Genomic DNA, 12,598 nt, shown 5'->3' on the forward strand with positions numbered 1-12,598 from the left:
TAAGAACTAGGGAGAGTGCAACATAACAGAGATGATAAGACACGTTCTCTGTCCACAACAAGCTTACAATCTAGAGGGAGAGGCAGGCCTTAATAGAAATAATTTGTAATATTATATATATATACACACACACACATAAGTGCTGTGGGGTTGATCTAAGCGCATAGATGACTGTGTCAAAGGAGGCTCCTATGTACTTTTTTTAAGACTCGGAATAATTCCAACCTCTCAGGAGGAAGAGAACTTTGACAGTGAAAACTGACTACTAAATGTAAATACAAGGCTGAGGGCAAAGGGCTATTGAAAGTAGAGGAAAATTAAGAAGTTAGCAGTCCAAGCTAAATTACAGGTTGTTGGGCTTTTTCGGTTGTTGTTGCTATATACAGCAGGTATTTTACCAAAGATTTGTTATCATGGGGAAAATGAGATAGGAGAGAATATAGTCCCATAATTACAGGCTGACATTTATTTGCCATGATAAACTGAAATGCAACAAACTTTCCTGAGTTTGAAAGATTAAAGTAAAACTGCTGTCAACCCTTTTATGTACTGTTGAGTATTTATTTCAGTTTCACATAGATTCTTGAAGAATTCCATCAACCAAATCCAAAGATTAATCTATTTAGAAATAATGAGCAAGCAGTTGGTGATTTTTCAATTTGCCCAGTTTAAATCTGTTCCTAATGTAAATTTAAGGGAGAGAAAAAAAAAGCAGCACAGATCACTTGTTTACCACAAGGACCACCTATCACCTTTGGCCTGTAGTTTTTTAGATCATACTATTCCTGACTTTATATATGTATATATATATATGTATGTATATATATATGTATATATATATATATATATATATATATAAAACCACAATCTTTCTGCCTCTCAGACCTGTGCTCTTTCTGCTAGGCAACACTGCTTCTGCACAGAGTAAGTGCTGAATAAATGCTATTCGTGGACTGAGTCATTGAAAAGGTGGTTTATAAAGTGGGATCTGAATTACTTCCATTCCCATTTAAAGCTTGTTGTGGGCAGGGAATGTGTATCTTGTATTGTTTTGTTGTACTCTCCCATGAGCTTAGAACAGTGATCTGCACATTGTAAGTGCTAAATAAATTGATTAAAGTCTATGAAATCTGCTGACCTGACTCTTACATCCAAGTGGAAAATTTTCAATAGCAATGGACAATCTATCACAGAGGGCAAATACCTTTCAGAAAGGGTGGGGCGTTGGACATGGATATCTCAGCCTTGAAGTGTTTTGGGCTGTGATAAAAATGATGTCATAAGTGAAATTCACCTTCACAGTGTCTACTTCAATTAGGAAAACACTACACATCGTATATGTAACATCAAGAAATGGTGTCTCTCTCAATCTGTTTTTCTTTGAATTACTAAATCATTCTTTCTTAAAAATAAGCAGGCACCCTCTCTGCTGAGGGTGTCCCTCAGAGCTGTGGCCTTAAGCAAGAAGTCACAACTTTTCTGAGCCTTAGTTTCCTCAACAATAAAAAGGTCATTAAATGTCCTTTTCTTCCTCCTATTTAAACCGTGAGCTCCATATGGGGCAGGGTCTGTGACCTAACTGATTATTGGGTATCTACCTTGGTACTGGGTGCAGTGCTTACCACACAGTAAAGCACTTACTGTGATTATTACTACTATATATATGCTGCCTTACTCAGTTTTGGAGGGGTGTCCATCATGGCCATCTAGGGGCCACGAGCATCTACCCCATTCTGGTCACCCAGGAGTTCGATGGGGGTCCACAAAGCCCATCTAGGGATCCCTTAGACCTTTCCAGTTTTTCTTCATCCCCACTTTCTGTCAGATCTAAAAAGAGTTCCAGAGGTTGGATAAAGGGAAGACCACAGGGGAAAGAGCAAACATTATCTTGTTGGTCCCTAATTTCCATGGTTGGCGATCACCAGAGCATGAAATGCTCCCTGGACCCACACCACTTCTGAATACTTATTTTTTTTTTCCTTGGAGATTATATGAATCTAAAGCATACTCCCACATATTTGATATCTACACTTCAATTTCTGCAGTGGGAATTTTATTAACACACTGTATTTGCTGGGGTAAGACTTATGCTTGCTTGTCAAACTTGATAGCATTCACCCACACTGAGAAGCTTTTAAATCTGTGTAAGAAGAAAGCAACTCAACCAGTAACACTTTATGAATGAAAATAACATTTCATTATCTCACTTATATTTCTGAATGTGTATGAGATGTCACCAAGAGGGACAATGGAATATTTGGTGTTGTGTTATTAATATGCTGATAGAATCAAGCTCTGCATTTCATTTTTATTCAGCCTGACATCACCATGACAAGGACCCTGCTCCTAATACATGGAATGGTAAACAAGCTAGGTCTTAATGGTTTAAAAACAAACAAAAGATGCTGTTCTCTCTCATGACATTGGGGCCTTTCTAAACTCCCTTTGTTCTCCAAATCCTTCCTCCCTCCTTTATACCTATGCTTCCCTACAAATTATGTTTAGTGACACACCAGCCTATATAAACGTGGGGAAATGACTGCCTTGGGGTGGGGGAGGGGGGCGAGAGAGACATAACCCTTTTATCTTTCTGCCAGCACATTGAGCAATTCTCACTTTCATCTTAGCTTCTACGGCATTTAAAAGGTACACAATGATGTTGTTCTCTCAGGCATTTATTTTCTGATCTTTATTCTTTTTATTTTGTCCTGTGTTTATGTATTATTAGTGATCTTAGGGAGAGCTAAATGCATCAACATAGGGTGGTAGCATGACTTTTCCATTTAAGGTACATATAAAATTGTTATTTTTTTGCAAACTAAATATGTTGCCAACATTCCGATGACAGTTAATGCCTACAGAACCAAGTGAAGAGTACTGTTGATCTTTCATAGTTGCAAGGTGGTGCCTTTTAAATTAATCCCTTTTATTACAGCATTTTTACTTAACAAGAAGAAGCTTTCTTTGTTAGATTCCTCTTTTTCTTGTGAGACATGGGGAACAAGTCATCATGTTGGTTTGATGCATCTTCAATATTTCCCTCTAGGGAGAGGATGCTATTTTCACTCCCTAAAGTTAGTAGAATGTGAAATCATGTCTGATTAGCAGTCTCCTGTTTCATCCCATTTCAATTAGTATAGGGTATTGTAGCTGTGAATTACCTGTCATCCAAGCCTTTCTGCTGGGTTTCCAGGAGTAAATGAACTCTATACTAAGAATATTCTATATATGAAAATAAAGTTATTTATTAATACATGTATAATAGCTTTGTGGTGACATTAGCTAGGAAAATGAACCACCTGTCTCAATTTCTTTTGCACTGGCTATTTTATTTTATTTTTTGCATGTGTCATCTTAGCCACTCCAAGTGAAAATGTGAGAGGAATACCGAGTGTTAGCTCCGGAATTTCACACTGAGCCCTTCCCTTAACCACAGATGAGTTGTTGGATTTAAGGCTCAACCAGTAGATTTAAAAACCTAGGTTTAGATTTCTTTCATTTGTTTTTCCCCCTTTGTGGACAATATACATAATGGAATAAAGAAATAGAATTGGATCTGTTCTTGAAAATCACTGATAAATATAATCCTAGCTGGAGAATGGCTCCATTTTAGGACCCTGCTAAAAGACTCTTCAGCTCAGAGGATGTTCTCCAAAAAACGCACAAGGAGCTGTACCCTTAAGCACTTGATAGTCTCCCTACCCTCAGCCCCAAAGCACTGACAAACATAGCCATAATTTATTTTAATGTCTATCACCCTCTCGAGATTATAAACTTCTTGTGGGCAGGGATTCATGTATTATGAATTGGCAGTATTAAAATCCCCTCCCATTCAGTTGCAGTCTGAAGGCAGAATGGAAAGATTTAGCTGTGCATACAGCATGATTCTCAGTGGATTTTGACTGCACTGCCTGTATTTTGGGCATCACAATTAAATCAGCACTCAGGCAATCAATGGTATTTATTGAGTGCTTTCTGTGTGCAGAGCACTGTACTAAGCCCTTGAATATTACCACCTCTTAAATCTTTCTAAATATTTACATTACACTTAAGTAGTGCAGGACAAGATAATACCAAGAGAAAATATGAAGCCTTTTTTTTTAATATGTGAAAAATAAACTGCTCTGAGTATTTCACAGAATCTGATTTGTTGAGAAACTATCAATGTGACATCTTTTAAATCCTTTGCTGGTCTGAGTTTCTGTTTCAGACGGGCTGATGTAAAATCAAGAGAGAGAGATACTGAAACAACCTGGTGGTAAACAGTAGCTATGACTGATTTTGAAAAGATTATGAGTGGTATAAGCCACATTGTATGATTTATAGCAGCAATAATCTGTGTTTTCTAAAGTTATAAAATATAGTACAGTTGAGTGACTTCACTGGGAAAATCAATTGCTCCCTGCTGATTAATGAAAATTTCCGCCAATCAGAGTACAGGTCACTGTCAGTAAGGCAAAGAATCATTTCACTTTGATAGTTCACCAAGCGTATCTAACTCTTGCAATAAGAATGAAACCATTTTTTTTTTTCCTTTTTAAAGCAATTTTCATTCCAAAAAGGACCAAATCCAAGTAATATCTTCTTGAAGAATTTAATGGATATTAAAGGAAGATTTTCCCCCTCTAAACTGAGTGCACATTTCCTTACCCTTTCTCTACTCAAAAGAGACCCCAGAGCTGAATGTCATTATCCTGCCATTAAGTTTTAATCTTTGATGGAAACAGGAGTAGGTAATGTTTGGCAGAGACCTTCCCTGCGAGAACCTCCAGTGCCTGAGGATGTCAGATTTTTTGCCAACCTCTGGGGCAAGATCAAACCAAGCAATTATATTTATTGCAAGCTTACTCTGTGCAAAGCACTGGGCTTAGACCTTTCAAGAGTACAACAGAGTTACAGTAGACAGGATCCCTGCTGCCCTTTAGGTGAAACAGCCTCTAAAATAAATTACAATAAGGGGAACAAGAGTTTTAAAGGTATGTGCACCAAGGAGTTGGGGGGTGGGAAGGGTTAGAGTGGGTTCAAGTCCCCAAGTGTTTGGATGACACTCGAACAGCAGTGGGCAGAGGTGGGGATTTGCAGTAGGGAAATAAGAAATTAATCAGGGAGTCTTGGAAGAGAGGTAATTTTGAAAAGGACTTTGATGTTGGGGTGATTTAAGTCAAGGTACCAGTAAATAATACCCTAGAGCATATCATCCCACTTAAACCACTGTGGAGAGATCAACCTTTTATTCTAATACTGAAAAAATGCCCTGTAATGTTTTGTGAAGGATACTCAACTGTTGTTAGCATGGTATATGTCTGCTGCCTTAGTGTGGAATATGTCTGCTAGGTAATGCTAAAACTGGCGGGTTAGGCCATCAATCTAGGTCACCTCAGGGACTGAATCAACTGCCTATGCAGCCCACTCTCATTGACTTTCTTTGCTACCCAATTCAACTGGCTAATTTATTCACTTTACCTGTTTAAACTCCCTTCACGGATCCTCAATCCAAGACAATGGTGCAATTTCCTTGGATCTCTTTACATATATAACCTAGGATATTCTTCCTGCCCTACCATGGTGTAGGTAGAGAGTAAGCATTACTACATTTCTATAGGCGATGCAGTATGGCCTGGTGGCAAGAGTACAGGCTTGGGAATCAGAGGATGTGGGTTCTAATCCTGGCTCCATCATTTGCCTGCTCTGTGACCTTGGACAAGTCACTTAATTCCCATTTTACAGATGAGGTAACTGAGGCACAGAGAAATTAAGACTGTGAGCCCCACGTGCAAGCTGATTACCTTGTATACCTACCCCAGTGCTTAGAACAGTGCTTGGCATGTAGTAAGGGCTTATCAAATACCATAATTATTATTATCGTTATTACTATTTTTTGATATGGGAAAACTGAGGTCTAAGGCCTGGCTATCCAAGACCAGAAAGTCAGAAAGAATTGTGCTAAAGCTATTCTTTCTGTCTTCACTTGCTTTTAACTGTCACCACTAACAATATACAAGAAGGTGTCATGAAATACAAACACTACAATCAAATAATTTTCAGAAAATGTGAGGTGTTCTTGCTATAATGTAAACTGTCATCTCTGGTTCTAAGATGACAATGTATTTCCCCATTGACTTTTTTCTGTTCATCTAACATCTCGCAGGTTCTTACAATAATTTCCCTGTCCATGGTATACACACACCAATCTTGAACAGGGGAAAAAAAAGCAGTAGTCTGGACATTTGTTTTTTTCATGAAACATTTAAATATGTTCAAGTAATGCTTTCGTATGCAAATTATCTTATTGGGCTCAAAATCTGAGCCTGTTAACCCATATGTTTACCCATATTTAGACAGTCCATTATAGGTTAAGAGCACTTTAGAGGGATTTTATTTAACTTTTAATTTCAAAGACTATCTTCTTTTGTATAAAAATGATGACTGATTTTTGAAGTATGTCTCTCTGTGCAGTAGTTTACCTGTCTCTACTTTGGCAAAGTGAAATGGGGAATTGGACAATTATCTGGTTAAAGTAACTAGTTTGGTTAAGTGACTTAGAAAAATAAAATGAGGAAAACAACTTTTATTCAGTATCAGGATTTTTCATCTGAATTATCTGGATAATTGCCTCTGCACTCTTACTCATTTTATCAGGAAAGACATGTGTTATTGTATTATTCAGGTGAGTGAAACGGCAAATTTGCTTTGCCAAAATACTTGGCCAGTCTGCTTCTATTAAGACATTATAGCAGAGGAAACATCAGCTGTGCTCTCTCTCTCTCTCTCTATATATATATATATGTACACACACAACTCACCTCTTTTTTATATAAAAATAAAATAAACCCCATGTTATTTTAAGGGGGGTTTCAAGTTTTCTCTTCAGGAAAAAAAGTGGGCTTGGGGTCTTTGCTCCTTTTATGTATTTGTTAAGCAAGAACAAGAACAACATACCACAAATACCACACTTACTATGTGTCAAGCACTGTTCTTAAGTGCTGGGATAAATAAAAATCAACTGGGGTAGACACAGCCCCTCCCCTCCTTTTTATGGTATTTGTTAAGTGCTTACTATGTGCCAAGCAATGTTCTATGCCCCTGTCCCACATGACTCTTATAGTCTAATTAGGAGGGAGAACAAATACTGAATCCCCATTTCTTAACTGAGGAAAGTGAGGCACAGAGATGTTAAATGACTTGCTCAAGGTCACCTAGCAGGCAAGTGGCAGAGACAGGCTTGGAATCCATCTCCTCTGACTCCCAGGCCCATGGTCTCTCCACTAGGCTACACTGCTTCCTCCTGTTGAGACTGAGGGAAATTTCAGATGAACTTTCTTCAATATAAGCTGAAAGTCACAGTGAAGAGGTGGATTTTGCAAGTTTCCTGATGTGGCGGGGCAGAGGCTCTAAGCTGCTTCTTGAATTGGGAAAGGTCACCAAATCCGATCCCTAGTTCCACTTAATTCAGTTTTGAATTTATCCAAGGTCACACAGCAGACAAGAGAGCTCATTATTGGCTTGGGATTGTCTCTGTTGCTGAATTGTATCTTCCAAGTACATAGTACAGTGCTCTGCACACAGTAAGCACTCAGTAAATATGATTGAATGAAGTGGTGGACTTCATTCAATCAAGTGGTGGACCAGGGATTAGAACTCATGACCTTCTGACTCACAGGTCTGTGCTCTATCCACTACAGAGTAGCGAAACCTCCTTTGGTTTGACTATCCAACTCTTCTTGCATAGAAATTGGTCCTTATGCATCACAGACCTAGTATAATATACATCTGAATTCCCAAGTGTAGATACAGAATGTAAACCTTGAAAATATTTACAGAGAATTATTCATCCTTTGATTCTTTTTGCTAAGCTGTCCATACTCCTGTAATCAAACTTCTCATTTCCCCTGTGGTTCAGGCCCTCTCCATGTATTCATATCTGTAAATGTAGAACAATAAAATTGTACACATAAGAACATGGCCAATGTTGAGTTGAGGGAAAGGATGTCTTTCTCTATGTCCTATTCACATTAACACTTGACATCAGGATTTTTAAAAATTTTGTACCTCTGACTTTTGCACCACTTCTAAATTTTCCTCTTTAAATAGGCTCTGTGGGAGGCTCTTGGAGAAGTGAAGACTAGTAGCTTGTTTGGGTAAGACAAATAGAAAGAAAAGTACACTTGGCTATTAGCAGGTTGAAGAATCCAGGATTATTTACTCTCCCTTTCCCCATTAAAGGTCTGAAAACAGTCACCATGTAGATTTAAGCGATTAGCATAGTGTTCTGCACTCCTTTAAGTGCTAAGTAAATACCACTGATTAGAGGTTTTTGCAGTCAAAACAGCAGGCTTCAGGTCAGTAAACGTAGGGAAATTAATCTTTCTGGCATTACTTAAAAAGCAAAACATTACTGGTCATAAGAGATTGTGACACTTGTGGTATTTGTTAAGCACTTACTACTGGCCAGACACTGTACTAAGTGCTGTGGTGGATACAAGTAAATCGTGTTGGACACAGTTCCTGTCCGATATGGGGCTCACCATCTTAATCTCCATTTACATCTGAGGTAACTGGTGTAACTGTTAGCCAGGAATATTTCACCCTGGACTTAAACAGTTTGCTTTCCTTCTCTTAGTGACATTCCCTTAAAAGGATTAGTCACTTGTCCCAACCTGTGATTGTCTGTGAATAGATCTTTCATAATAATGATGATAATAACAATGTAACATTATTACTATGATTCAGCACTGACTATAGTACCAAACACTCTAAGGGCAATTACGGATATAAAATGATCAGGTCGGATGGTCCCTCACAGACAGGGCTCACAGTCTCAAAGGGAGAGAAAACATGTCTTGAATCCCCATTTTACAAATGGGAAAACTGATTTTTAGAGAAGTTAAATGCCTTATCCAAGGTGACACAGCAGGGAAGGGATGGAGCCAGGATTAGAACCCAGGTCCCCTGACTCCCAGACACATGCCCTTTCCATTAAGTATCTCAATCTCTACAAGCAGACAGATTTAGTGACTTGCCCAAGGTTACACAGTCAGTGACAGAACTAAAGCTATGAGGCAGGTAATTCTTCATCCACTAGACGGTTATATTAACTTCATTCCAGAGATCAGGTCAGTCAGTCGAGTGCCTACTATGTGCAGAGCTCTCTCCGAAGCACTAAGAAGAGAACATTCATCTGGTGTGTTTCTATCTCAGAATCAGTCATATTTGTTGAGTGCTTACTGTGTGCAGAGCATTGTAACAAACATAATAACTGTGGTATTTGTTAAGCGCTTACTCTGAGCCAGGCACTGTACTAAGCACCGGGGTGGATACAAGCAAATCGGGTTGGACACAGTCTCAGTCCCAAGTGGGGCTCACAGTCTCAATCCCCATTTTACAGATGAAGTGAAATGATAAATCCAAGGTCATACTGCAGATAAGTGGCAGAACCAGGATTAAAACCCCATGACCTTCTGACTCCCAGGCCCCTGCTCTATCCACTACGCCATGCTGCTTCTCTGTACTAAGCTTCATTGTACTAAGCACTGGGGAGAGTACATGACAGTTGGTAGATAGTTCCCTGCCCGCAACAAGCTTACAGTCTAGAGGGTGAGACAGATATTAATATAAATAAATTATGGCTATGTTCACAAGTGCTGGGGTGGGGGGAGGTGAATTCATTCATTCAATCGTATTTATTGAGTGCTTACTTTGAGCAGAGCAGGAAGCAAATCAGGGAAGTGGGAGAAAATTGAGGGCTTAGTCCAGGAAGGCCTCTTGGAAGACATGTGCCTTGGATAAGGATCAGGCATGATTTTGATCCTATATAGGCATAACAAGAAACAGAGGAAACAGGGTAATGAGCCTCAATTACCCGGCTCTCACCTGTTGGCAGACAACAGCATTCTGCCTCAGCTGCAGGCAGGGGGACCTCCTGAGTCCCATCCAGGAAGAAAGTGCTTTCAGTTGGCTGAGATAAATTTCCCCTCTTTAAATAGGCTCTGCAGGAGGCTCTTGGAGGAGTGAAGACTAGTAGCTTGTTTGGGTAAGACAAATAGAAAAAAAAGTACACTTGGCTATTAGCAGGTTGAAGAATCCAGGATTATTTACTCTCCCTTTCCCCATTAAAGGTCTGAAAACAGTCATCATGTAGATTTAAGCGATTAGCATAGTGTTCTGCACTCCTTTAAGTGCTAAGTAAATACCACTGATTAGAGGTTTTTGCAGTCAAAACAGCAGTAAACGTAGGGAAATTAATCTTTCTGGCATTGCTTAAAAAGCAAAACATTATTGGTCACAAGAGATTGTGATACTTGTGGTATTTGTTAAGCACTTACTAATTGCCAGACACTGTACTAAGTGCTGTGGTGGATACAAGTAAATCGTGTTAGACACAGCTCCTGTCCGATATGAGATAACTGAGAAACAGAGAAGTGAAGTGACTTCCCCAAGGTCACAGAGCAAACAAGTGGGGGACCAGGATGAGAACGCGTCTCCTTCTAACTCCCAGGCCTGGGCTCTATCTAATAGGCTGTGCTACTGCTCAATTATTCAAAGTCACATCTTAGGCTAGTGTCTTCAAATAAGCAAGTCCTGGAGCTGGTGTGGCTACTGAACACGAAGCTCTCTGACTAAGCATTTGGGAAAGTACCACAAAAGTGAAAGACCTTTTTCCTGTCCTTGATCATCTTGGAGCTTAATGGGGGAGACAGTCAGAAAAAAATATGGGCCATAACGGGAGCAGAGCAAGAACAAGGACATAAAGGAAGGAACACAAATAGATCTGGATGAAATAACCGGTGGGATGGAAAATAAAAGTACATATTGTTTTCTCTTTAATTTTGAAAGATCTGAGCATCCTTTCCAAGTTTACACCTGCTTGGAACCAAAGGAATATTGATTAACCTGGAGGGTTTTCAAGATTTCCACCATGACAGATTTGCACTTCTATCAGATATGCTCTTTCTACCTTGCATTTTCACCTACCCATGTTATTTTAAGGGGGTTTTCAAGTTTTTCCTTCAGGAAAAAAGTGGGCTTGGGGTCTTTGCTCCTTTTGTGTATTTGTTAAGCAATTACTATATGCCAGCCACTTTACTAAGTGCTGGGTAGATACAAGTTAATCAGGATGGACACAGCCCCTGTCCTACATTGTGTGCACCTGGCCTGGAACACCCTTCCTCCTCATCTCCCACAGACAATTACTCTGTCCCTCTCATAGCCTTATTGAAGGCACATCTCCTCCAAGAGGCCTTCCCTGATTAAGCCTTCATTTTCTTTTCTTCAATTCCCTTTTGTGTCACTCTGACCTGTTCCCTTTATTCATCCCCTCTCCCAGCCCCATAGCACTCATGTACATGTTTGTAATTTATTTCTTGATATTAATGTCTGCCTCCCCCTCTAGATTGTAAGCTTGTTGTGGGCAGGGAATGCAACTGTTATATTGAAAACTCCCAAGTGCTTCCTATAGTGGTCTGTACACAGTAAGCATCAATAAATACAATTGACTGAGTTAGGAAAAATGGTCAAAGGTTTAGATTTGATGGCATACCTGACAAGTTCTACAAGTACAGAGGAGACATAACATTAAAAAAAAACTTATACAAGCTTTTCCTCACTGACAAAATCCTAGAAGGTCAAAAAGATGCCCCCTCATTAATATCTTCAGAATAGAGATGCAGAATAGGAGGAACATCTTTCTCCTCTATTGCCAAGAAAATCCCAGACAACATCATTCTGGCTCAGCAACTAAATATCTCCTGGATTGCACACTTTCAGAATCACAGTGTATTTTTATACCAGAGCCAAGCACAGTAGCATGCAGCGTGGCTCAGTGGAAAGAGCACGGGCTTTGGAGTCAGGGCTCATGAGTTCGAATCCCAGCTCTGCCACTTGTCGGCTGTGTGACTGTGGGCAAGTCACTTAACTTCTCTGTGCCTCAGTTCCCTCATCTGTAAAATGGGGATTAAGACTGTGAGCCCCACGTGGGACAACCTGATTCCCCTATGTCTACCCCAGCGCTTAGAACAGTGCTCGGCACATAGTAAGCGCTTAACAAATACCAACATTATTATTATTATTATTATTACAGCTTGTAAAAAATATGAAATATGCAGGGAGCAACACTGAAACCTCTATGCAATTTCCTTAGACCTTTTAAAATGATTTGACACCATCAGTGATCAGGTCTCTAGCAATTATTTTGTATACTGACTGTCCTGGGAAGTTCATTGGTAACCTGAAATTGGTCCCAAATGGAATGGCTGATGGAATCAGAGACAACAGTGTCCTGTCCGATCTATTTCCTATAGCCAATGGGGGTTAAGTACAACTGTGTAGCCCAATTTCATTCTACTTATTCTATCCAGGCACACTGTAGGATGCCCAAAGGACCTGAAGTCAGAATAGATTTCAGATTCTCCAGGACACTTTTCCAACTCAATAGAAAAGCCAAGAGACTGTTGCCGAAGAGTTTCTATATGTACATTGTAATTCAATTTTATAGGCTACCAAACTTACCATTTTGGACTCTCCCAAATGCTTAGTACAGTGCTCTGTACTCAGTGTTCAAAAATACCAATGACTGATTGATAACCCCAGGCAGAATCCTCTT

Source organism: Ornithorhynchus anatinus, chromosome 20 (assembly GCF_004115215.2).
Source record: "Ornithorhynchus anatinus isolate Pmale09 chromosome 20, mOrnAna1.pri.v4, whole genome shotgun sequence".
In the NCBI taxonomy this organism is placed as follows: domain Eukaryota; kingdom Metazoa; phylum Chordata; class Mammalia; order Monotremata; family Ornithorhynchidae; genus Ornithorhynchus; species Ornithorhynchus anatinus.